Below are 23,088 nucleotides of genomic sequence, written 5' to 3'. Positions count from 1 at the left end.
CAAGTTCCAGCATTTTATTGGAGGAATAAATAGTTATTATGGCATATGCAGAAGGAAAGCAAAGAATTGCTGGGATAATTTAGCATAAGATTGGAGCAGGACAACTTTACCATTTACAGCCATCTCCAATTCCATGTTTCTCTACCAGCAGTATCACACAGGATTTATAAAACTGAGTTAATATCCTAGAAGTATGCTTTTAGTGCCTCTTCCCTTCTATGGTTTTAGAACTAGAGTTATTAGTTATGGTATTAACTGTGGTTTTTTTAACTTTAAAAGTGATATATTTTCTATTCTGTGATCATCATTGACTTCGCTGTGACTTGAAAATCATTTATCTCCAGCCTGTCCTCTTATAGTAGAATTGAATTCCATTGGTAGAAAGTGAATTAGCTAAAAGAAATTTCTGATTTTTATTCAATTTCTACAATATTTTTCTCCATAAAATAGCTTTCTGTGTGAATTTGAAAAAATGCAGCATTATAATCCAAGAAAAGCTAGCAATGGTGCTGAGGCAAGATTTGTGTACCTGAAAACACGTGACCTATGGATATTTTTGGAATAGCTCTAGTGATTTTCTGGGATAAATAATTTACATGACCATGGTGTGTATTCATAGAACTTCCTGCACAATTTTGCCTTCACATTACCCTAAGATTTGAAAATAGGGTTGTCCTGTCAGGAGAATCCACTTAAAGAGACTGATATTTTTGAGACACTAAACGCAAGAAAAGAAAATTAGTTTCTTACTTCTTTTTGTGCATTCCCATTAGCTCATTTCATTTGCCCCTTAATCTGTGGGCTGTTGACTTTGGATACATCACGAAGTAATATCCCATGGTTGCTGCACCCCAAACAGAAGCCTCAGGTAGCATTTCTTAGCCAGCTCAGGTTCAAGGAACAGGCTGGTTGCATTATGGTGTTATGAACTAGTTTGCCCATCTTCTCTGCAGGACTAATTAGCCCAGGCAAAGTGTCGGGTTAAATGGTTTGGCTACAAAATGTAGCCTGTTAAAAGATACCATATCTCTGCTGGCACATTTGCAGTGAGAAATCATCTGGGCTACCAGGTACCAGCAAAGTGCTGCTGTGGCCCTTGAGCAGCCACAGGGAGCCAGGCTGGCAGAGGGAGCTGAGCTACACTTGGGTTTCTCTTCTTGGTTTCTCTTCTGGTTCACCAAAGGCCTCAGCTGTCCAGGAGCTGCATACTGGGAATGAGACATCCCTGCTCAAACAGATATGTGCTTTGAAGGACCTGTTGATTTTCAGTCCAATTTTATATTGTGTTTTTATATATACACAGAGTCATTTTTCCACTAGGAATTATGCTACTAAAGTCTGGTATGCAACAATGTTAAATGTCTGTGTTTCCACTTGTGTATATTTTTGGTGAGTAAAAATTGTGTTTCTGAAGTGTCCCATGGTTAGTACAAGATTGGGAGTGTTTGAAATACCAGTGTAGCCAAATGGCCATGTCAGGGCAAGAACCATCATCAGTTTCCTATGGCAGATAGGTCATTTCTGTTGTCATTAGTGTCCTTCTATCTGCCATAAGAGGAGAATAGGTCCATGAGAAATATTCCTGGCACTGTAACAGTGCATATTCTGCACCAAATTACACCTCAGCACTTCAGGTGTTCTTCCATTCAGGAAAAAGAAAACATTCCAATTGCTGAAGACAATTTCATTCTGATCTTTACTCTCTGAAGGATGAAAAAAACCACCTGTGAAACTCTACATTATGAACACACTGCATTTTCCAATTCTTCTGTCTGCCACCTGCAAAAAAGCAAAACAAAACAAATAAACATACAAAAAGCAATACGAGTGTTCCCAATAGTAAGAAAATAATAGCAAGAAACATAGAACAAGTGAAAAAGTGAATATTGTCTTTTGCTTTTCTAAGTGCAGAGTGCTTGACATACATATATAGCAGCAATTTTTTTAAATGGAAATGCTTTCTGTTGACAGTGTAAATATGATACCATGTGAAGCATTTGAATGATGTAACTCAAACCATTCTGCTCTCACTACTTTTAGCAGGAGACTGTTCCACAATCTGATAGATCTCACCTTTAGGAATTTTTTTTTCTTTAACTTAATGCTTCTTAAATGAATTCCACCCCAAGACTGTATAGAAATCTCCCTGGATTTCTTTGGGTAATTTCTCTTCATACTTGCTTGTATCTTTCAGATCACTAGCAAAGGTTCTCCTTTCCCAAACCAACCTCATGGTCCTTCATTGGCAGCTTGAAATTGTGGTGCCTTTTGTTTCTTGCCTTTCTGGCTCATCCAGTTAGGAACAGATCCATTAGTCAGGAGCACTGTGGGATGGAAGCAAGCTCTGAAGGGGATTGGTGTTAATAAAGTCAAAGCAGAAGATCAACAATTCCTGCTTGATCTATAGGGAGGGGTCCATATATTTTCCTTTTTTGATGCTTTACATTTAGGTGATTGGAATTCCTAAGTGTTTATTTTACAGATTTTAATTTTTTAATTAAAGCAAAAATAAAACCAAACTACTGAGCTTGTCTTAAAGGTCATTTATCTGGCTTTTTTGAGCAGCTCCTTATACAACAGTTCTCAAAGTATTTATTCCTATCTGATGAAAAGGCTACAGCAACTGCTAGAGCATCAAGGGTCACATGCTGATAACTCTAATGAGACATTTATTTATTTGAAATGTTTTAATGAACTCTTGGCAAGCTTCATGCAATGAAAGACCAAAGGAGTAACACTTCTGCAGTTCCTTGATGTCCTTAGAACCAAAAAACCCATAAATAATTGTAATAAATAAATAAGCAGATAAAGTTATTCAAAATGAGAAAAAGTCATCTTAGATTCTGACCCTGCATGTTCTAGTAGTAAGGTCCATCAAAAGAGAAGGAGTTGCCAAATCTAAAGCCTTTAGGATTAAGGATTTAAAGAGTTGAGATGAAAAACCCTAGAGCTTTGGATCCTGAAAACCAAGTGATTTTTCAGTTGGAATGAATACTGTTTGAAGACTTTGAAATGCTGTGAGATGATACAATGCTTTAAGGCCACAAGAGCCCTGAGACCCCAGACATTATTGCCCTTGCTTTCTTTGGGTTATTGGCCTGGATTGATTTAGAGGATGATGAACTTAAAAATCTTGAAATCCTCACAAGGGATAACTTTAAGTTAGGGAGAATAATGTCCATAGTAACCCAACTATGGTGAGCTACAGAAATTTGTTTAAAGCTCTTTAGAAAGGCAAGAAGGAAAATCACTGAAGCAGTGAAACAGTGAGCAATTCTGGATAAATTCATCCTCACCAGGAAAAATCAGACTTTCTGAAATGTAGTCACCACCAGTTGTGATAACATTGTGTTTCATTGATATGCTCCTCTCCTGCCTCACATCAAATTAATTTATAGCTGTGCAGCTGGTATGATTTAAAGCAAATACCTTGCAGAAACTGTAAATGACACCATGTGGTGCCAAGGTGTGGACTACTGCAATGAATGAGCCCAAATATTGAATGTTGAACTAAAGAGGGAGTGCAGTCGGAGTTATGGGAATATGTTCCCAAGCAGGGTGGTTTTAAGGAGGCTATCCCAGACCTGTACAATGTAAATAAGTTGTACAATGTAAATAAGATACATGGGAAACCTCATGGTCCTTCTTAGGAACAGGTTCCCTGAATCCAATCCAAACACAATTTGAATTGAGAAGTAAAAGTGAAAATCCATACAGAATGCAATAAATCTTGTTTATGCACTCATCTCAACATATAGAATTGTATTAAACTTTTGCTAATTAGTGACCTAGAAAAAAGGGAGTTCAAGACTGAGGGGAATGAGGAAAATGTGCACCAGGCCCTAGAATTCAGGAGGTCAGGCTTTGGCTTCTCAGGTCACTGGTAAGCAGGATCCTCTGAGAGGGAACTATAAAGAAAAAACCAGCTCAGGAGAGCTGGTGGGTATCTAAGAAAGCTCGAGAATGATCTTTCCTGGTACTCTGGAGAATTGGATGTACCAGGAAAGTGGCTTGGGAGGTAAGGACTGAGTTCCAGAGCAAAAAGGGTGTATACAGGAAGAACATGCTAACAAGCAGAGCTTTTACCACTGTGTTAGAAATAACAGGGGAAAAAAAAAGAAAAAAAAAAGAAAAAAACCACAGGCTTCTGAACGGGGCAGGTGGTACAAATAGGCAAATGCAGAATAGACAGAACTGCTCAGTATCATCATTGTGACCTGCAGCAAAAATAAGTTTTCCCAAGTCAATACATGCAGACAGAATTTCAGAGTTTTTAAGGAGAGAAACTGCAATCTGCAATAATAAAAGACAGCTGAGTCAAAGAGCTCTTATGAAATCTTGACACAGGAAAGTCCATGGGTCAAGACAGATGCATACAATGATGCTCAAAAAGGTGGCTGATGTCATTCTGTACTCTTTCAAAATTGTGAAAACTGGGGTTTAAGGCTGCAGGAAATCCAGTGTTGCACGCATCTTCAGAAAAAGCAAGAAGGAACACTTCAGGAATCAGAGGCTGGTCAGCTTCACTTTGAACCCTGAGAAAATTACGGAGTGTGTTCTCTTGGAAGCTATTACTGGGCACATGAAGGACAGGATGATGACTGGGACTAGATAGCATGAATTAATCATGGGCTAACCATGTCTGACCAACCTCATTGCCTTCTGCAAGGAAATGACAAGCTCTGTGGATAACCAGAAAAGAGGGGCTGTTATCTACTTTGACCTAAACAATATTTTTGATGTGATCTCCTGTAGCTTCCATGAATTTAAGTTCAGACATTTCAGTCTCAATGAGTGTATTAGTACAAAGGTGAAAAGCTGCCTGAATTGTTGGAATCAAAGGGGAATAATTAATTGTTTGTAATCTGCCTGGAGGCCCGTTACGAGTGGAATAACATTTGTGCATGTGGCAATGCTTGCTAGAAAAGCAGAAAATGTGTCAGCCAGGAGACAGAATTGGAATTAGTGGCTGAGATGTACCACTGTGTCCGTGCTCTGCCTGGCTGTCTAGAGGCTTGCTCATATTTGGGATAATAGATCTGATTCCTCTAGGAAAGAAATAGAAAATTACGGTCGGAGCCTTACTGCAATATTGAGTTCTTTGCTGCATGCAGAGAGAGAAGTTAAGGTGTCTTAAATATGCAGACATACCTAGAGATTCCTGGCATGATGACTCTGATGGGAGACTCTCAAGCCTGGCCACACTCAAGAACTGTGAGTGTTCCTCATATTAGGAATCATATTAGGGATGAGGGGGATGAGACAGACGCATCAGGGATAGGAGCAAAGTATGATGTGATGCGGGTACTCCTGGTGGAACTCCAAGACAGAACCATCCTGGAGGAGGCTCTGAGGCATAGGGAAGCCCTCAGTTCATGGCAGAATTTCCTAATATATCATGGTTCCTAGAAGAATTTAAGAGGAAAAGGCACTAAACTAATACAGCATCCTAATTTTCCTTACAGCAATGTACTAAGGCTCACTTCAGGATGAATCTTTAAATATGTCTCCATTTTCTCTCTGAAATCTAAAAATCTTCTCTCCTGACCCTAAACTCCATCATATTGACCTGTGGTGTTGTCCTGGTTCTGGCCAGGACAGGTTTAATTTTTGTACACACACCCACAGCTACATACCCACCAACCCACCCCCACACACACCCACTCTCTCTCTCGGCTTTTGTTATTAGTATCGTTCCTGTTGCTATTTGTTTTTTCTTATCTCATTGCTGTTTCCAGTAAATTGTCCTTACTCAACCCATGACCTTTATCTTTTGTGCCTCCAATTCTCCTCTCCATCCCACTGCAGGGGGCAGAGAGAAGGGAAGGTGTAGGGGGATACAATATAAGAAAATAAAGGTAGTATGGAAAGTAATCTTACCCCATTAAGGGGTTGCAGCTGAGCCAGTTATTAGAGATTGGGAACAGGCCTGATGTGAACAGGCCACAGCTGTAGCCAATAAGCAGAGTGTTATAAAAGAGTGGATTGGTTGGCTGAGGGGAACTGGAGTCAGTTGGCTGCTGTGAGGGCAAGGAAGAATCAGTGCCTGGAGGAGCTGCCTATGAGAAACATCAAGGAGGTACAAAACTCTAGTAATATGGAACCCTTGCACTGTAATCACAACAGGAAGGGGGGAGCAAACAACTGGTGGTACAGTTTTGGTGGGGGCACTGAACCAGGGAGTTCCAAAACCATTGAAGGTGTACAGGCTTTTAATACATCATTGTCATCTTTCCTTGCTCAACAGAGCACAATTTGGAGTTTGTTGTAATAGGTGCTGTTTCAGATGATGAGTAGTCTACAGCATTAATCCAAAAATTGCTACTACTCACAGGAAGGATGTTTCTGAATACACTATTCCTACTGTCCAAGGGGCAGGAGTCATTGCAAGTCACATTCTCAGTCCTTAGTATATGTTTCTGAACTGTAAAAAAAAAAAAAAAAAAACCAGGAAAAAAAACCTACACCATTAGGATTTCAGTGAAGCCCATGGCAAAGTTTCTGCTCTACACAATGGTGTGAGGACTTTCCCTTCAGCTCTAGAAATAAAGGATCCTGGCAAAGTCAGTGTTTCACAGGGTTTGCACTACTGGGGAAGGGATGCTTGCAGTTTACCTGCGGCACCTTGGACCTTGCCTCTCATTGTTGTGGTGACATCACAGAGCTGCCAAACTCCCTGGGTTAAAAATCTCCTTTTTTTTACACTGTCTCTGAAATAACTGTGCTCATATAGGAATATAAATAAATAATATTGCATTGTTAATAAAGTCTTGGTTTCTCAACAAAGTATTAATGACAATCTGTAAAGAAAATAAGTAGAAATAAGAAAAGAGACAGGTGAAGAATGATATGAAGCTATTTCCCTACATGAGACTCCTGCCTTGTGCTATGGCAGGGCAAGTTGAAAACCTGTAATTGTGCTTGCTGACAGGCTGTCTTGAGAAACAAGCATTTGATTGTGATCATCCTTGACAAAGATATAGGGCACAGGCACCCATGGACGCCTAATTTATGGATTTTTATCTTGTTTTATAAACTGTCTGTAGGGTTAAATTGCTGAATAGGAAATGCAAAGTGAGCTGCAGACAAGGTATTTGAAAAGCAGAACTCAGGGAAGACTAATAATAACGACAGACTGAGGAGATCAGAGAGCTAAAAGACTACTGCAGCTAAATAAACAAGGAAGCCTCTGACCCCTCTGAAATCCAATAAGCTGGTTATCAGTCTAAGAAACAATGTTGCTCTATCAGCTCATTTTTAAATGGGCCAAAGTATCAAGTACAATGAATTTTTAGACGTATTTATAATAATCTTTCACTTAATCTGCTATTTTATTGCGCACTGATTGCTGCTGTTTTCCCAATGGTGGTTTCTCTTTTTCCCCACAGGAATTTTCTTTACCTTTCTTTGGAAAAAGTTGAGGGTAAAAAAGGAGAAGAAATATTTAGCCCAGCTGATTTCTTTAGCTGTGTACTTTCATTTTACTTAATAATTTTTATCCTGCATCCCTGGTAGTGTTTGATTACAGATTCTATGCTGGAGTTGGCATGTTAAACAATGAGTATTTTTAGAAATATATTTTTTCACAGCTGACAGGACAACTGAGGGGTTCTGGTTTTGGCAGCAGGCTGCTTGGTGACTTCACAAATCACTTTTATCTCACTCATTCACAACTTTCTTGTCTTTTATGAAAGACAAAGGCTTTTACTGATGCAGGTATTACTGTATAAAGGGGATATGTCTGTATTATGCAATCTCTTTCCAATCACAAAGCAGAAGTAGCATGATATGACTTTTATGTCTAGCTGAAATTGATGCACAGCAGTTATATTTTGAGGGAGTTGAACCAACTGCCCATGAAAGTGTGACCCTATAAAATCAACAGGATGTGGGTCCCCCTTGACAGCACCTATATGGCAGTGAAATCAGTGAGGTGGCTACGAGCTCACTCCAAGTTTCAGCCCTGGGTGAACTTCTGAGTTATGGCCCAAGAGTTATGCACAGAAGACTGTTCTTCAAATTAAGTCTGACAAAGCCATAAGATCAAGATGTTGGAGACAACTTGCAAACACATAAAAGAATTTTGTAAGAATTCATATTTATTATTTTATACTATGACCCTTTTATACTATGACTAGAGCTAAAAAATTGTTCAGATGCCTTTGCTATCATCGGCCGAGTAACCAACACTGTGCCTAGTTCTTGAATGCTCAAATAAAACTGCAAAACAGGGAAAAAAATGCTAGCTCAGTAGGGAAAATATGCTTTTTGCAGAGTTGAATTCTTAATAAATTGAGATTAATTGGGCTGTATTGAGATGCAGAGATGCACAAGGATGGCTTCAGCTACGGGGCTGAGGCAGACATGCTCTGATAGCTTTGGCTGCAAAGTGGGAAATGTTATATATGGCTCCTACTTGTTCATTTTGCCAAGGGCTATCATTGCCATGGCAGCTCAACAGGCTGGGGCGTGTGTCCAGCTGTCCCTTGTCACTGCCAGGCCCGGGGAGGGCAGGGCCTGCCAAGATGCAGCATCCACCTTGGCAGCCCAGACACAAACACAGATTCTGCTCTGAAGTAGTAATTTCTGTGAGAGGAGTACCAGCTGCAACTTTTATTAGCAACATCTTAGGTTCCCCCAAGTATGTGCTCTAGACTGTGCCAGGGAGCTTGAATGTGGGTCAGATGCTGATTACATGAACAGTGGGAAGAATTGTGTTCATTAGAAAGAGGTACTTTAAAACAAATCTGCAGCAAAATCTAATAATGGAAATAAAAGACAGTTATCTACTTATTTTGTTTTTACTTTTCATAAAACCACTTTCCCTGGTTCTCCAAAAACTTTTGTTTAACATACATGCAATGTTCCATCCCTTGGGAAGGAATACTGGGAGCATCTTCACATGTGGTGTTATCTAGCACCCAGGTTTAAAATGGGATCAGCATCTTGAATATGACAACAATCTCTTGATTCTGCTACAACTAAAAAATAATAACATGGTCCTTTTGAAAGTCAATATTAATTAAACTAAACAGTATATGAAATTAAAAGCTGCAAGTTTGAAAAAGACTTAATGCCAAATTCAAATCCAAAAGTCACTTTAATTAATTTGTTTGTTGAAGGCTGAAAATGTGTTGTATAATATTAACTTGTCAGAAAAATAGTCTATTTAAGTATTTTAACCTAATTGTTGCTAAAAAGCAACCTCTGCATACCTTATAAAAGATACTTCGAAGTAGCTTCTTCTTCCCAATTGTAAATACAAGTAATGGTTGTAGTTTTTCTAATCTCTCTGGTCCAAATGTGTCATATATTTGTCTCTGAATTACTACCATGCTTGCTGATAACAAGCCTAATAATAGAATAACTTGTATGTCCTTCTCAAATACTACATTTTAGTTAGAGCAGCATTTAAATTCATTGGGGTCTGTTCAGACTTTCATTGGATCTGCAAACTATTCAAGGTAAAGGAAGCCTTTCAAAATCCAAAATCAATACAGGCATTCTGTGGCATCAGATGGTGGGGCCTCCTTTGATGCTGCTCTGCTCTTCTCTCCCAAGTACTTCATGTTCCACACCAAAGGCAAGGCTTCACTTTGAACAACTGCAGTTCAAACTGTGCATAGAAAACATATTTAGGTACTCTGAGTGCTTTCCCCCTCAGATGTATTAGGCTTTATAAAACTGCTGTTTTCCTTTAGCACTACTGCTGTTGAAATATTTTTAAAGTGTGGCATAGTACATAGTAACATTGCACAAGTAATAGTGTGGCAGTTTAAAAGAATGAGGTAGGTGCCACACTATGATCTATATAATAATGGAATTATAAGTTGCAGTTATCTAATAGATGGTATATTGTAATTCCTTTTAATGAATTGTCAGCAGTGCCTGTAATTTGATTTAGATAGGCTTATGTCCTTAAAATATTCTAACTACTAATATAATTCCCACCAAGTAATACAGTGCTATATTTAAAAGTTAATTTTATATTAATTATTATTTAAGTATTAATATATTTGGATTTAATTTAAAGATTGGAATTGATTCAAGAGTATAATGCATTATTAATGTCTATTATTTAATGTAATTTATAATACCAAACATCTTGTTGATATTTTTAAATAAGAAAATAGATGGGTGGATCATTATACACTGTGAAATTAGGGAAATGAAAGAGATGCATCTTCTCCCTGTTATCTGTGTTTCTCTTTCTGCCTTTATTGCATTTTGTTTCACAATATTGAAGATCTAATGAATATTCAAATATATGCAAGTCCTATTGCTGTAGCATACATCATACACACAAAACACATACACCTTGCATATACTTCCATCCTACATTTATCTGTATTTACAGGACCTTGGTGTTTGTATCCATTTAAGATGAATTTTTGTAGGATTTACATTTCTAACTTGACCCAAGGAATTATCCAGATACAAAATTACAGAACATCTAATTGACTTAGCCATCAAAAAGAGATGGAGCAATCTGTAAATTATCTTGCCTTTATCTCCTCAATTCTCCTACACCTGAAAAAGAACCCTCCCTTCTCTTTCCTATCCCCACTTGTAAGGTAGCAGGACATTCAGCTCCTCATCCAACCTTTGGTGCAACTAATTGCTTGAAATTGCTCATTTTTTGTATTTGGCACACTGTTACCTGAAGGAGCATCAAGCCTTCCTGCAATGTGACAATGTAATAATATAGAGATTGCTCCTTTGCTGGGGCCCCCATTTATATGAATTCCCACAACAACCAAATCTTTCAGCATAACCCTGGAGGTACTTGTTCCTCCTGATGACTTGTCAACTTTGTCTGTTCAGCAAAAGTTATGGGGTAGGAAGTTTTTTGTACATCTTATCAATCAAAATTGATTCTTGTAATACAGATAGTTCTGCTTTTTTCTTTTTTTTACCCCAGTGGAAATACAAAAAACTTTAACATTCAATTACTTTTGAAACAGGCTGCAAGTACTGAATGAAATAATTCATATATTAAAGTATTTTGTAACGTAATTGCAGTACAAAAAAGCATTTTAATCATTCAGAAAACAAAAATAAGATGCTCTAGTCTGTACCTAGTAAAAACCATACTCAATATTTTAAAATTAATGAAATATTTTACAACTGTCATTTTATGCCTTTTATTCTCACTTTGAATTTTTCTAGATCAATTTTATCACTCTGTGGTTAGTATTACTCACTACTGTGTTATATTCTAGACAGTATAAAATTTAAAAATATATCAATGGAGAAAAAATACTGGTTTGAGTTTCTTTTTAGGAGAAAATCCAAAATTATTTTTGCATTTGAAATTGCACTTTCAGAATCATAGGAAAACACCACTCGAAAATGTTAGAGGTTTTTTGTTGTAGTCTGGGTGACTCAGCCTGTGGTTAGGAGAGATTTTTCCCTTTTTTCTATGTTGATTTTCTACCCATTAATTTGATATCCTTCTTCCTTGAAATATCACCTACCTACTTCTGTATCATGAAAATCAATTCCTGCAGTCTTTGCATCAACCCCCAGCTGCTTTTGGGGTATCGTGGCTGCATGTCAAATGGATGGTGACACTGTATTTGTATGTGAATTATGTCTTCCTCAGAGAGGGTGAAGCACTCTCTGGAAATGCCTCTCTCTATCAGCTAGAAGGGAAGTAGCAAAGCAACTTTAACAAAATGCCTGATTTTCAGATATCTAAAACTACATTTGGAAACTGCCATTGAATTACAGGTGGAAAGTGTAGGGAGTGGCCAAACCTAACCTGAAGTCCTGAGTGGTTTTTTCCTTACCCCCATCCTCTGTGTTTCCATGGTTCCCTCTCTCTTTCTCCTCTCCCTTGGTGTCTGTTTGCCTCGTGCTTTGGCTGGGATGAAACTCACTGTGTCCTTTAACCACCTGCCACTTATGCAATGACATCACCCTGCTTCAAGAAGAGACCTTTCTTTTCTCTAAAAAGACTTTTATTTTTTTTCACTATTCACATAATGTTCCAATTCTAATCCTTGCAGTATCTCCAGTTTTGCTGTCATAGCCTAGTTCAGCTCTGCTGTGATCACCATGAAGATTTGCATGCCCCAAATGTTAGTTGGTTTTGAATTTTCCCAAATTTTTCACTTTCTCTTCTTCACTCCAGTGCTTTTGGGTTGTGATTCATCAGCTGAACATGTCCTAAAGTGCTTGGCTGCATAAGAACAAACTGATCTAGAAATGAAACTGCTGGATCTGACAGATGATGGCACTTTTGAGAACAGCAGCCTTTCCTCATAAAAACATGTAGTAACTATTTCAAGGAAGGGTTAGTCAGTACTTCAGAAATGTTGAGATGAAATAACAATAATAGTTTCCTGTGAAGATCATTGTCCTTAGTGTTTTTTTATATGTATATATTTATAATCACAGGAAGATTGAAGTCAGAAGGGATCTCTGGAGGTCATTGAGTCCAACAACCATTCTAAAGCAGTGCCAAATTTTTGTTCTTGGTGCCCTGCTCCACTTGAATTGTGAAAATATCAATGAATTCTACAGCTTCATGTGGCCACCTGTCCCAGTGCTTAGTCATCACTTACTAACAAATAATTCTTTCCTTCTGTCCAATCAGATTTTCCTTTGTAGCAATTTGCCTCAAGTCCTTTTGGTGTGAGTCTCTGCAAAATTCTGGCTCCTTTTTATAATCCTGCCCAAGCAGCAGCCAGCAGCAGTTAAATTACCATTTAGATTTCTGTCAAGTCTTTGCTGGACAAACCCCAGGCTGAGCCTCTGCTTGAATTCATGTTTCAGTCCCTTTATTGGCCCTTCTCTGGATCATCTCTGGTTTGCTGATGTCTTTATTTTGTTGGAGAAACAGAACTGTCCATAAGAAATCTGAAACTGTTCCATTAATCAGTCACCAGGTAAAAAGGCAGTAGCTGCAAAGCTCTGCATCTGGCTAAAAAAAGCAAAATGCTGGTAAAGTTCTGCAAAGATGAAGAAGAAAAAGGCAGAAATGCCCTTCATTCCCAGTGTTCAGCAAAGCAACAGAAGGGCACCAAGGAAATTCAAATTACGAAACATTCTTGATGAAATATTAATAAAACCATACTATGCTCTTAATTGCTATAATTTAACACCCTGTATGGTATAAATATTTTAGAAACGTGGTAAAATGGAACATTAAGAAGGGGTCAAGGGATAATATACATTAATCTTGATGGGTGGAGATGTATACCTCATACTTAATTTATGATTATACTACAGTTCTGTATTCCTTTTTGAAGAGTAGAGTGTGGAATAAGCTGTATGCATGCATCTTATATTGAGACATGCATGTTATGTGTGTGTGTGCAGATTATTGTAGGTTTTTATAAAGTACAGGGCTCTGGTGTGTAATATAGATCTATAGGGATATAGATGATAGAGATATATAAAGGAATTTTAAAATACCTTCAAAACTGCATGCTCTCCTTTAGAAATCAGACATGGATCCAGCAGTCTACAAAAGCAAGAGGGTCAGGAAATATGCAAACCACTTTCTCACAAAATTATTTCCCAAGGAAGTCATTATCTATACTGCTCTTGCAATAGCCACCTTTCTTTTTCAGTAGCAAATATTTCTTTTAAGGTTAGTTTCCATATATTTCCATGAAGGGGAAACCCTAGAAACAAATCTGTGCTATGGCTACAGTGTCAGGGAGGAGAAAGCAGGGCTTTATTCACAGTCTTAGGGGTACTTTACAGCCTGTCTTGGTGGGACAGTGTCTGCCTGACAAACACAGCAGTCACAGAAGTCAGAAAATGTTTCACTGAGCTTTTAACTCTCCTATAGATTTTCACCCCATAAGAATGCTATTGTGCTATTTTTTTTTCTGAAAATAGCATGCAGAAATGGCTTGAAATTGCTGGCACTCTAATAGTGACCTGTGCCCATATATGCATAAAGCAGATAGGCATTTCATTTACATTTCTCAAAAATTGTATGCAGTAATGATTCCTATGTGTTAAATTGCATAATCCATACCAGTCTGACAGCCTTATAAAGGCTGTGGGCCAATGTCTCCTTCTGAAAGTATCAGTGCCAATGAAAGGGGTTATCACACCCTTGAGAGAGGTTACTGCTGTCGTGTGTTGGCTGGTGGAACTGCTCCTGTGGTCACTCTCTAAACCACATCAGTCAAAATTTACCAAGTAGGCTCAACTGTTTAGTTTAAATAACGGATTTTTTGCTAATGATGCAAAGGAAATGCATCATTTGAAAATGCAAAGGATAAGGGGCTACTCATAAGAGGGTGTAGCTGGCATTTTGATGGGCAGTTTCATTAGCAGGGCAGACTCCTGATTCACAGCATTAGTCCACAGCCTCTCACTGTCAATTTACCTGTCTTCTTTAGCTTGAATATTGCTGCAGTTTCTTATGATTTCTTTTTAAAAATGCAGCATGACAAAATGCTTTGCCTTTGGGATGTAGGATTCTCACAAAAAGCACACAGGTCTGGGACACAGAACAGCATTTTGCCCAATGAGAAGTTTATAATTGGATTTTTAACCTGCTCAGATGGAACTGGCACCATGGGGAGAGGCACAGGCCAGGTAGCCTTTTCTACATTTTGAAGGAATGTCCTAAAAAATCTTTACATAGAGGAGGAAAGAGGAGGGATGGTGCCAGCAGAAACTCATTCCAATGAGCACTGGGTTAAACCTACCATAAAGGAGACACCTCTCCATCCCATCATTTACAGAATGGGGAAGCTTTACCTTTGCTTCCAGCACTTCTGGGAGAGCTGATCAGAGTGTCCTTTCCTGCCATTTCTCCTTATTTTAAACCCTGCCAATAAGTCTCTTCTGCCCCTAACAGTGCAATGGTGAAAGTGCTGCAGCTTTTAAAGGATTTATAAGGCTTAGCTGAACACATCACTTCCCATGCCAAAAAATAAGAGAAAGAATGTTGTGTGGATGGAGGCAGCTTTGGCATTCTGCTGTTCTCTTGCCTAATATCCATTCCTTGTTATCTCTACCCCTCTGCCACCAATTACTGTCTCCACTTGTTTGGTAGATATAAGCTCTTTTGCACAGGAACCACCTTTTAATAGCATGTTTGCACAGTGTCTTTGGCACAGTGATTCTGGCCATCAAAAGCATTGTAGGGAAGGTTGTAATAGTCATAATATTTTGAGTACTGCAAAGCAGCCATCCTTCACACACTCAGATCCTTCCTGTTATATCCTTCTCCTCGTTCCCATCAAATGTGCATACCTGCAGACACAGGCACATTCAAATCCTGTAAATGCATTTAGGACACAGCTATCTCTGTAGGCAAGCATTTATCTTCTTTATTTTTCACTTCACCCACCCAAGGATAAAAATAATGGATTTTTATGACATGATTAAAGTTTATATTCTTCAAAAAATATTTGGCCTGTATTTCTGAAATATAAGGGTTTTTCCATTCTTGCTGATTTTCAAGAATTCCTTTTAAAGGTAGTGAAGTAGCCTCCAGAATTTTCATGAAAGCAGAATTATGAAAAACTGTTCTGAGAAACAATGGGCAAGTTAACATCGTCCCTATTCACTCTCATCTGAAAGCTTTATTGTGACTCTTGTTACTAGTGGCATCCTTGGTAATAAATATTTTCATTTTATTCTGAGGCACAGCAAATAGATTTTGTTAGTGAATGACCTTGTGCATTAGCTGTGCTATTCATGATTTAGTGAGCCAGTCAGTTGAAATATTGCTAATGTTTTTATGACTCAGTCTTGTTACATTTGTGCCACGAGGATGACATTAAGTGCAGTTGTAGATGAATAACAAATAACGTGTCTCAAAGTTGTGTTTTGGATCATTAAAGAAATGAACCTACAGGGTGCTGTTTATTAACTGAGGAAATGACTGGGGAAAAAATGACAGTTCTTGAATGTGTATTTATTAAAAATAACATTTGGCATGCTGAGAATTAGTGGTAGTGTCCGTTAAATCTTTCATAAACCAGCGCCAATACACCACAGTGTCCATCCAAAGATTTTGACAAATTTTAAACAAGTGTAAGAATAATTCATACATTTCTTACTGTTTCAGGCTAAGACTCAAAATGATGCAAGCTGGAGAATGATAAAAAAGTAGAGCATAACAAATGTGAAGATTAATTATTAGATGCTAATATGAGTATTTTAAAATATTATGTACATGAAAGAGGGTCAGTGTACTTTCCAGGTACACCCTAGGGGAGGCGTGGATTGCTTCTTTAAAAATGCAGCAACTATTCTTGGATTTACTTTCCTGAGTCTGCCTGTTTCTTTTGTGTTAAGAAATAATGGAAACTCTAGAAAAAGTATCTTGTGGACTTCTAGAGAGATGACTTAATCCTTTCCTTTGCCCCAGTAACACATCATCTATTCTGAAGAAGGTCAGTTAAGTTTCAGATAACAGGGTTTCCTGAATTTCTACAAAGGTACAACCATAAGCATCAACCTCTGGATGACTTCAATAGTTCTTTCTGCTTGTTTAAAAGTAAGTAATCACAAAGAAGAGATGCAATGGATATCCTGAGAGATCAAAACGAGTTATATGGAAAGAGAGGCTATTCAAATAGAAGGAAAAAGCAGATACAAAACCAGAATGTTAGCTACTCTTGAAAAGCTGAGTTACTGCTATTATCTGCTTGATTTTTTTCTTTTGGTAGTATTTTCAGCCCCAGAAAATTAAAGCAATCTGTTGAATTCTTGACTATAAATAAAACAAGGGAGAAAACCTGTTCCTTTATATTGTTTTTCCAAAAACTTTTCTATTTAAAAGGAAAAAAAGCTGTAGCCTGAAGTTTGTCTCATGGACTGTTACTTTTCACAGGGTTGTGGAGGTGAGGAGGCCAAGAGTGCTCTGCCTGGGAAGGGCTAAGAAAGGCCCAGGTGGTTTTTCTTGCCTGCCCTTCCCCTGCGACCACAAGTCTTGCTTTCTGGTTTTTAAATGTGAAGGTTGGACATACGATGGTGAACTTTGACATTAAGCTAAGGGGGACGTTGAAATGACAATTAATAGTTGATCCAGACCTTAGCAATCACTCAGAAATAACTCTGCAGAGGAGCACTGCACTGGTAGTCACACCTTGGTCTACCTGAACCAGCTCCCGTTTCAGCTCAACACCCTGCAGGTTGTTTCATCTGAATTTTCTGTTCAGAGCTGATACTTGTCAAGGAATATTTATGTGAACAAATTTTGATGTGAAAAGTGGAATGACACTTCTTTTTTTCATTTTCTGCTAACACTGGCTGAACTGGTACAACTTTTGCTATAAATAATGGATAAGTGTTTTAAGTATGCAAGCGAGTTGTTATATATACATGCATTGCACTCTGTCAAGTAATGTGCAGCATTGAATTGTCACTGTTAAAATGGCCAGTAGTGTTAAAAATTGTCACTGTTAAGCATTCATTGAAATATATTTTGTGTTTCTAAAGCATATACAACATATAACAATATATATATACATACACATATCCACACATATATGCATATATACAATATATAACAAAAAAATACATCTCCAGAGCATGGTTATTTTTGTTATTACTCAAAACTCTTGATGGACACCAATCTGCTCATATTATTTAAGAGAATATTTTTGAAAATGGGTTCCTTAAGTTCTGCCAAAAAGAAGTATTTAGGGTAGATAAAGGTTTTTCATTTTTACAGTTTCTAATTCATATGAACTGGGTTTGTTCATGCTTCAGAAACAGAATCATCCTTACACCACACCTTAAAAATCCCTCTCTGTAGCCATGGCATTGTCTGTTGAAATGTTTTACTGCTGAAGTATTTTGGAGGTTGTGTACATGTCTTTTTTACAAGGAAATGCCTGTGGAAACAAAAAAAAACCGAAAAAAATTAGGATTGGTTGATGCAGCAGGCATTTCCAGGCACATATTTTTATATATACATATCATAAATAAATGATACCAATCTCAGGATGGGATAAGTAAATCTCTGGTGATATCTATTTACTTCTCTTGACAAGGCAGGGAATTTGACTGACTTGTTAGTTGAGACAGCAAAGTTTGTAGAGATGGATCCCATCACAAAGCAAAAAAAACCTCCAGAGAAATCAAAAAGTAATTTCATACATCTCAAAACTCCTTTATTGCAATTTAAATATCAGATTTTAGAATAGCAGTGTGCTCATTTTAAAGGAAAGTTAAAGGAAGAAATAGAATTGAGCAGTTATTTATTGAAAAAGTGGAAAATAAGTCAATACAAGCAGTCATGCAGAAAGAATGTGTTTAAAATGCATCCCTAATCTATGCAAAGACATAGGTACCTGAGGTCCTGCTGTATAAAATTATTGCTACTCTATCCTTGAATATTACCTGGCCATGGGTGTAAGAGGTAGATGGTTTAGAGTGGGGAAAGTGACATTGTTTCAGTGAATAAGTTTAAAAAATATACAGCTATTGACAGATATTCAAGTGTGGCCCCATTTCCCTCTTAGGGAAACATGCAGGGTTGCTATTTCCCTGACAAAGGGATTTTGTGTGTATTATTTGTGCAGAATTAAATACAAACAGAGATGGAAAATTCCTTGATTGTGAGCATGGAGATTTAGCTGCCTCATACCAAAATCTGTGAGAATGCAAAGGTGCACAGGGAGTGGTGAGCATGGTCTGAATTTCCATCTGCTGGTTTTATTGGCTAGAGCAGGTTGTAAAGGATGTGTGCTCTCAAAATTGCTGGAGATGCAAACAATATTTTAAATTACTCCAGACAGCAAGGTACTGCATCTGAACAGATTGAAAGCTGAAATGTTGATATCAGAAATTAAATTAATGCACATGAGATTGAAACAATATCTAATTAAAATCACTTGAAAAATGACTTGAAAATTGAATATGACATAGTATTTAGCAGGCTGTTGCTAGCACAGCGACATGGCTTTGACTTTTCTGCAACCATTTCCAATCCAGGCCTGGCTGCCAGTTAAATAGAAATTACACATGAAGCAGCTATCTTGTGCCATCACCCTGTAAAGATTGGAGGACAAAATACCTTCTGCCTGCAGCTTGTGTACTTGTTCCTCACTAATGGCATTGTAAAATTTAGTATAGGCACCTTTCTTCTCACTTTATCTGCCCACTTGAATTGGTCATTCTTGTTCTGAGCTGATTATTTTGAGTATTCCATGTTTTGCTTTTGACTTGCTGTGTATATGCATGACACAGTGTGTGGCCCTGCCAAAGACAAAGGCACTCTCTCTGAACCATGCTATGAAGAAGCTTTCCAAATATTCAAGGGTTCCTTGTAGGGGAGGAGACAGAAAAGTCCAGCTTCATGTAAATAAATGTAACATTTGCTTGTCTTAGAGAAACTTGTTAAAAAGCTAAAAACTGTAATAAGCACATCTCTCTGGAATTCCCTTCCTCCTTTCCTCAGAGAGGAAAATAAATGAAATTCTTCTAAATGTGGCTCTTTGAAAGGAGCTTTGCAACAAGCTCATGGGAAGAAAGCAGTGGTTGTAGAATTCATTTGACAGCCTACAGTAAATCTGAATTAGTTGCTCTCAATTTATTGACTGGAGGTCCAGTCAATATAGTTAGTGAGTCTAGAGCATGAATTGGCTCATTCTAAAATGGGCAGATAATAGAAGACAGGGGAATCATATGCCCATAGGTCCTTTTTTCCCTACATTCAATTAAATACAACACACACTCAAAGTCAGATAGGTACCAACAATCAAGTTTTCCTTGTGAGTGATGCTATCTTCCCAGAAACATTTTTCATATTTAAGGATGGTTTCTTTCTTCTTTGGGGCAGGTAAATCCTGCAACAGCCTGGGAGACAAACTGGGGAGGCTTCCTGCTGAAACCCTGCTGAACCTGGTTCCCTTTTCCCCCAGTCGTGATAGTGGGTGCTCCCATGAGTCAGCTGGAGGGTGCAGCTGTGCTTGGCAGCCTGCTTGATTAAAAACCTCCTTCCAAAAGCACAGTAATGAGACTGGAGCTCTGCTCAGAGCCCTCCATAACTTGCTCCTTCTAATAACTGATGGACTCTGAGGTTAAACCTGCCAAACCTACGCACTCCAATTCCTGACTGTGCCGCTGACAGGCAACTTTGCTAAAGAAATAAACGTTTGCCCTGAGAAATCACATCAGACCTCCCTCAGGTTGGTGAAGACTGAGCAGTGACAATCCCTACCCTTAAACACTCAGTAACACCCTCATCATGCTCTCTAATAGAGCAAAGCCATTAAGTTGTCCCCATTGTAATTTAGATCACAGAAGAGACTTCCACAGTTTCTTTCAGGTTAAAATAACTGGTATACAGAGAGTAGGCAAAATTATTCCACTGTAGCTACGTGCTTAATTATATGGAATACTGCATAAATTGTCAAGTGCAAAGAATTATTCTGATAAATTAAAATACTAATTAAATAGGCTATTGCTGAATTTTGAGAACATTATAGGGCTCCGCTTCTTCAGGTAATTTGCATATCCTTCATCTAGTGAATTTAATTTAAAGGCCTCCGTTTTTGTGTGTTTGGAAGCAGTTTTTGTTTCCATGGAAGATTAAAAAATGGATTTTTGTGTTGCTAACTGGTTTGAGAGGGATTTGCTTGGGGTATTTTTTTCTTTTTCTTTTCTTTTTCTTTTATTTTGAATAGCTGTTTTTATTATGCCTCTTTGCTAATGAGTTTGTCAGTTCTCCATTAGTATTATAGGACTTTAAACTGTGACCATAAAAAAATAATGAAATGTCCAATATACCATGTTACCCAGAACTGTAATTTCTACTTTCAATAATTTCAGTTGCAATAAAATTTGCAACTGAAACATCAGCTGCTGTATACTGGTAATTGAATAAAAGCTAGCAGTTAGTACACACAAATATTTTCAAAAATTTGGGCCGATTTTCAGAGAATTAGTAGTTTGTTCTTGATACCTGAATAGATTTTCCCACCACTTCTTCCATCTATCTATATTGACTGTGTCTTGTTTTAAGTTCTCCATTATAGTCCTGCATAGAAAAGGTTAAGTGCTTGTATTCACCATTCCACAGCTTGAAGCAGCTGCTTGATACGTGGTTACTGCTTCAGCACCATTTTTGACAGAATTTCTTGACCTTCCTGGGCAGCTTGTGCAGTTCAAGGTTAGCTAAAATTCTCTGCTGTACACGCCTGAGACTGTCGGCCGTGTCTCTCTCCACAGCCTGACAGAGCCTGGGCTTGACCATTTTCCGGTTATGATTTAATCAATAACACCTCGTGCCTTCCATGCCTCCTAATTTTGGTAGGGTTTGTGTTAGCATGGCTGTCAGACCTGTCCTTTGTGTTTCAGCCAATATCAAGGGGGAAAGCAGGGCTATTAAATAAACCTTTTTTGTTGTTGTTTTTTAATACCAAAGCTTCAATAATTAATGTCTGCATGAAACCTATGAAAAGGAGGTCAAATCTGTAATAGTAATTATAAAATTCAGCGATTCAGCAGACCAAGTACTTTCTATTAACTGTTCATGTGGTAAGAAATTACACAGTGGGATTTAAACTTTGTTGTTTACTTATAGCCATTTATTTTGCAGCCACTCTACTGTGCAGTTTTCTTTATCCTAAGCTCCCAAAGAATCCTTTGTTGGACCATTCAGTTTCTTTGAAGGAGGCTGTGGAACTTTCTCATTTTATAAATCTTCAATTTTTGCACTTGGTAGAAATCTGCCTTTAATGTGTTTTCTGGGTGCAAGGTGGTCAGTGTGGTAGCATGGCGTATCTTTTCAAAGATTTACTTATTTTTTTGGAAATTCATACTGCACAAGACATACAACACTGCAAAACGTGCTCTCAAATTTCATGTTTCTGTCAACTTGCCTTCCCATGTTCCCTTTGGCTCTGTGTGGAATAAATATGTTTGTGAATGTATAAAGCATGGCACAGGTGTTAGGTATGTGAGTGTTGCATGCAGGTTTTAGGCTGTCATGCAGCAAAACATGCATTTAAGCTTTCTTAGCTTGGGACTCCAGGTTCCTCTCTGCTTAATCAGCATCTTAAAAAGATGCAAAAACAAAAGTGTCTGGGTCTAAAATGTGTGCAGAGATTTCTTCTTTGTTTGATTTGAGAGCAATATTAACCCTTTGCAGAAGGCAGTCAGAAAAGTTTTTCTGTGTTGGAATTGCTAGAGGTGTAACTTCTTGAGTCTTTGCATGTAAAAACTCTTATAAAAATCTTTCCATAAGTGGTGAGATGGAGCCTAATGAGCCAACTTACCTCTGGAATAAATGTGACTCATTTGTGTTGCACTTTGGACAAACTCAATAAAGTATCAGTTCAGAATAATCTTCAAGAGATGTCTGCTGAAATCTGAGCTGTTTTAAATGTTTCAAATGGCAACAATTAAAGGGAATTTTTCACAAATAAAAAAAAAGTTAATTCCCTTAAGTATCTTCATGTAAATTTACAGTGTGCAGTATGTTCCTAGCACTTCTTGACCTTTCTGATTGGAAGGTTTGCTTCAGGCAACCAAAATTGAGAAGCTGCATCTATCAAATTTTGTTCATAATCAAAGAAGAGGTAGATGCCTGCAGATATGTGTAAGATGTGTGGGATGACTCACCACATTAAATGTGCATCCCTTTCCAAAGACAGCAGAGAGAACCCAGATGACTCACTTGGATTACAGGCAGCTAAAGGAAGGAGAGGTTAACAAGGCTGCAAGGCTTCATTGCTACTCATAAATAAATCAAGCCAGGTGCCTGGGTTTTGGCCACAAAGTCCAAATGACAAAGTTTGCATCTTTTCAAATCTCCCCATCCAGAATGAGATGGCAGTCCCCATACACCCAGCTAGGAATAATCTCATCCTTTTGCTGTTCCCAGAAATGTGGTTGAACACTGCTTTTTGAGGCTGCTGACAGTCACAGGCCAAAGCATATCAGACCATAGGTTTAAGGGAATGGGCAGCTGTACAACAGTGCTCAAGCCCATGCCCTGATCTTGTTGGGGTTGCAAGTATAATTGTAGTCTTAGTGATTAATACTTTTATTTAACTGCTTTATGCTGGGTTTTATTTAATTGCTTTATTTTAGTTCTGAATGCTTTTAGTGATACAGAAGCTGATAAAGAGAAAAAACTAATAATAAAAAAAA

The 23,088-nt window shown here is 38.0% G+C and overlaps 1 protein-coding gene across 1 annotated transcript in view; it reads left to right on the top strand.

Moving 5' to 3' along the window:
• The window catches only part of PTPRN2 (protein tyrosine phosphatase receptor type N2), a 635,649-nt gene that overhangs the window by 376,019 nt on the left and 236,542 nt on the right, over positions 1 to 23,088 (top strand). The window lies entirely within an intron of this gene.

The sequence above is a fragment of the Agelaius phoeniceus genome, chromosome 1 (assembly GCF_051311805.1).
Source record: "Agelaius phoeniceus isolate bAgePho1 chromosome 1, bAgePho1.hap1, whole genome shotgun sequence".
In the NCBI taxonomy this organism is placed as follows: domain Eukaryota; kingdom Metazoa; phylum Chordata; class Aves; order Passeriformes; family Icteridae; genus Agelaius; species Agelaius phoeniceus.
This window is presented reverse-complemented; position numbering and strand designations above follow the sequence as displayed.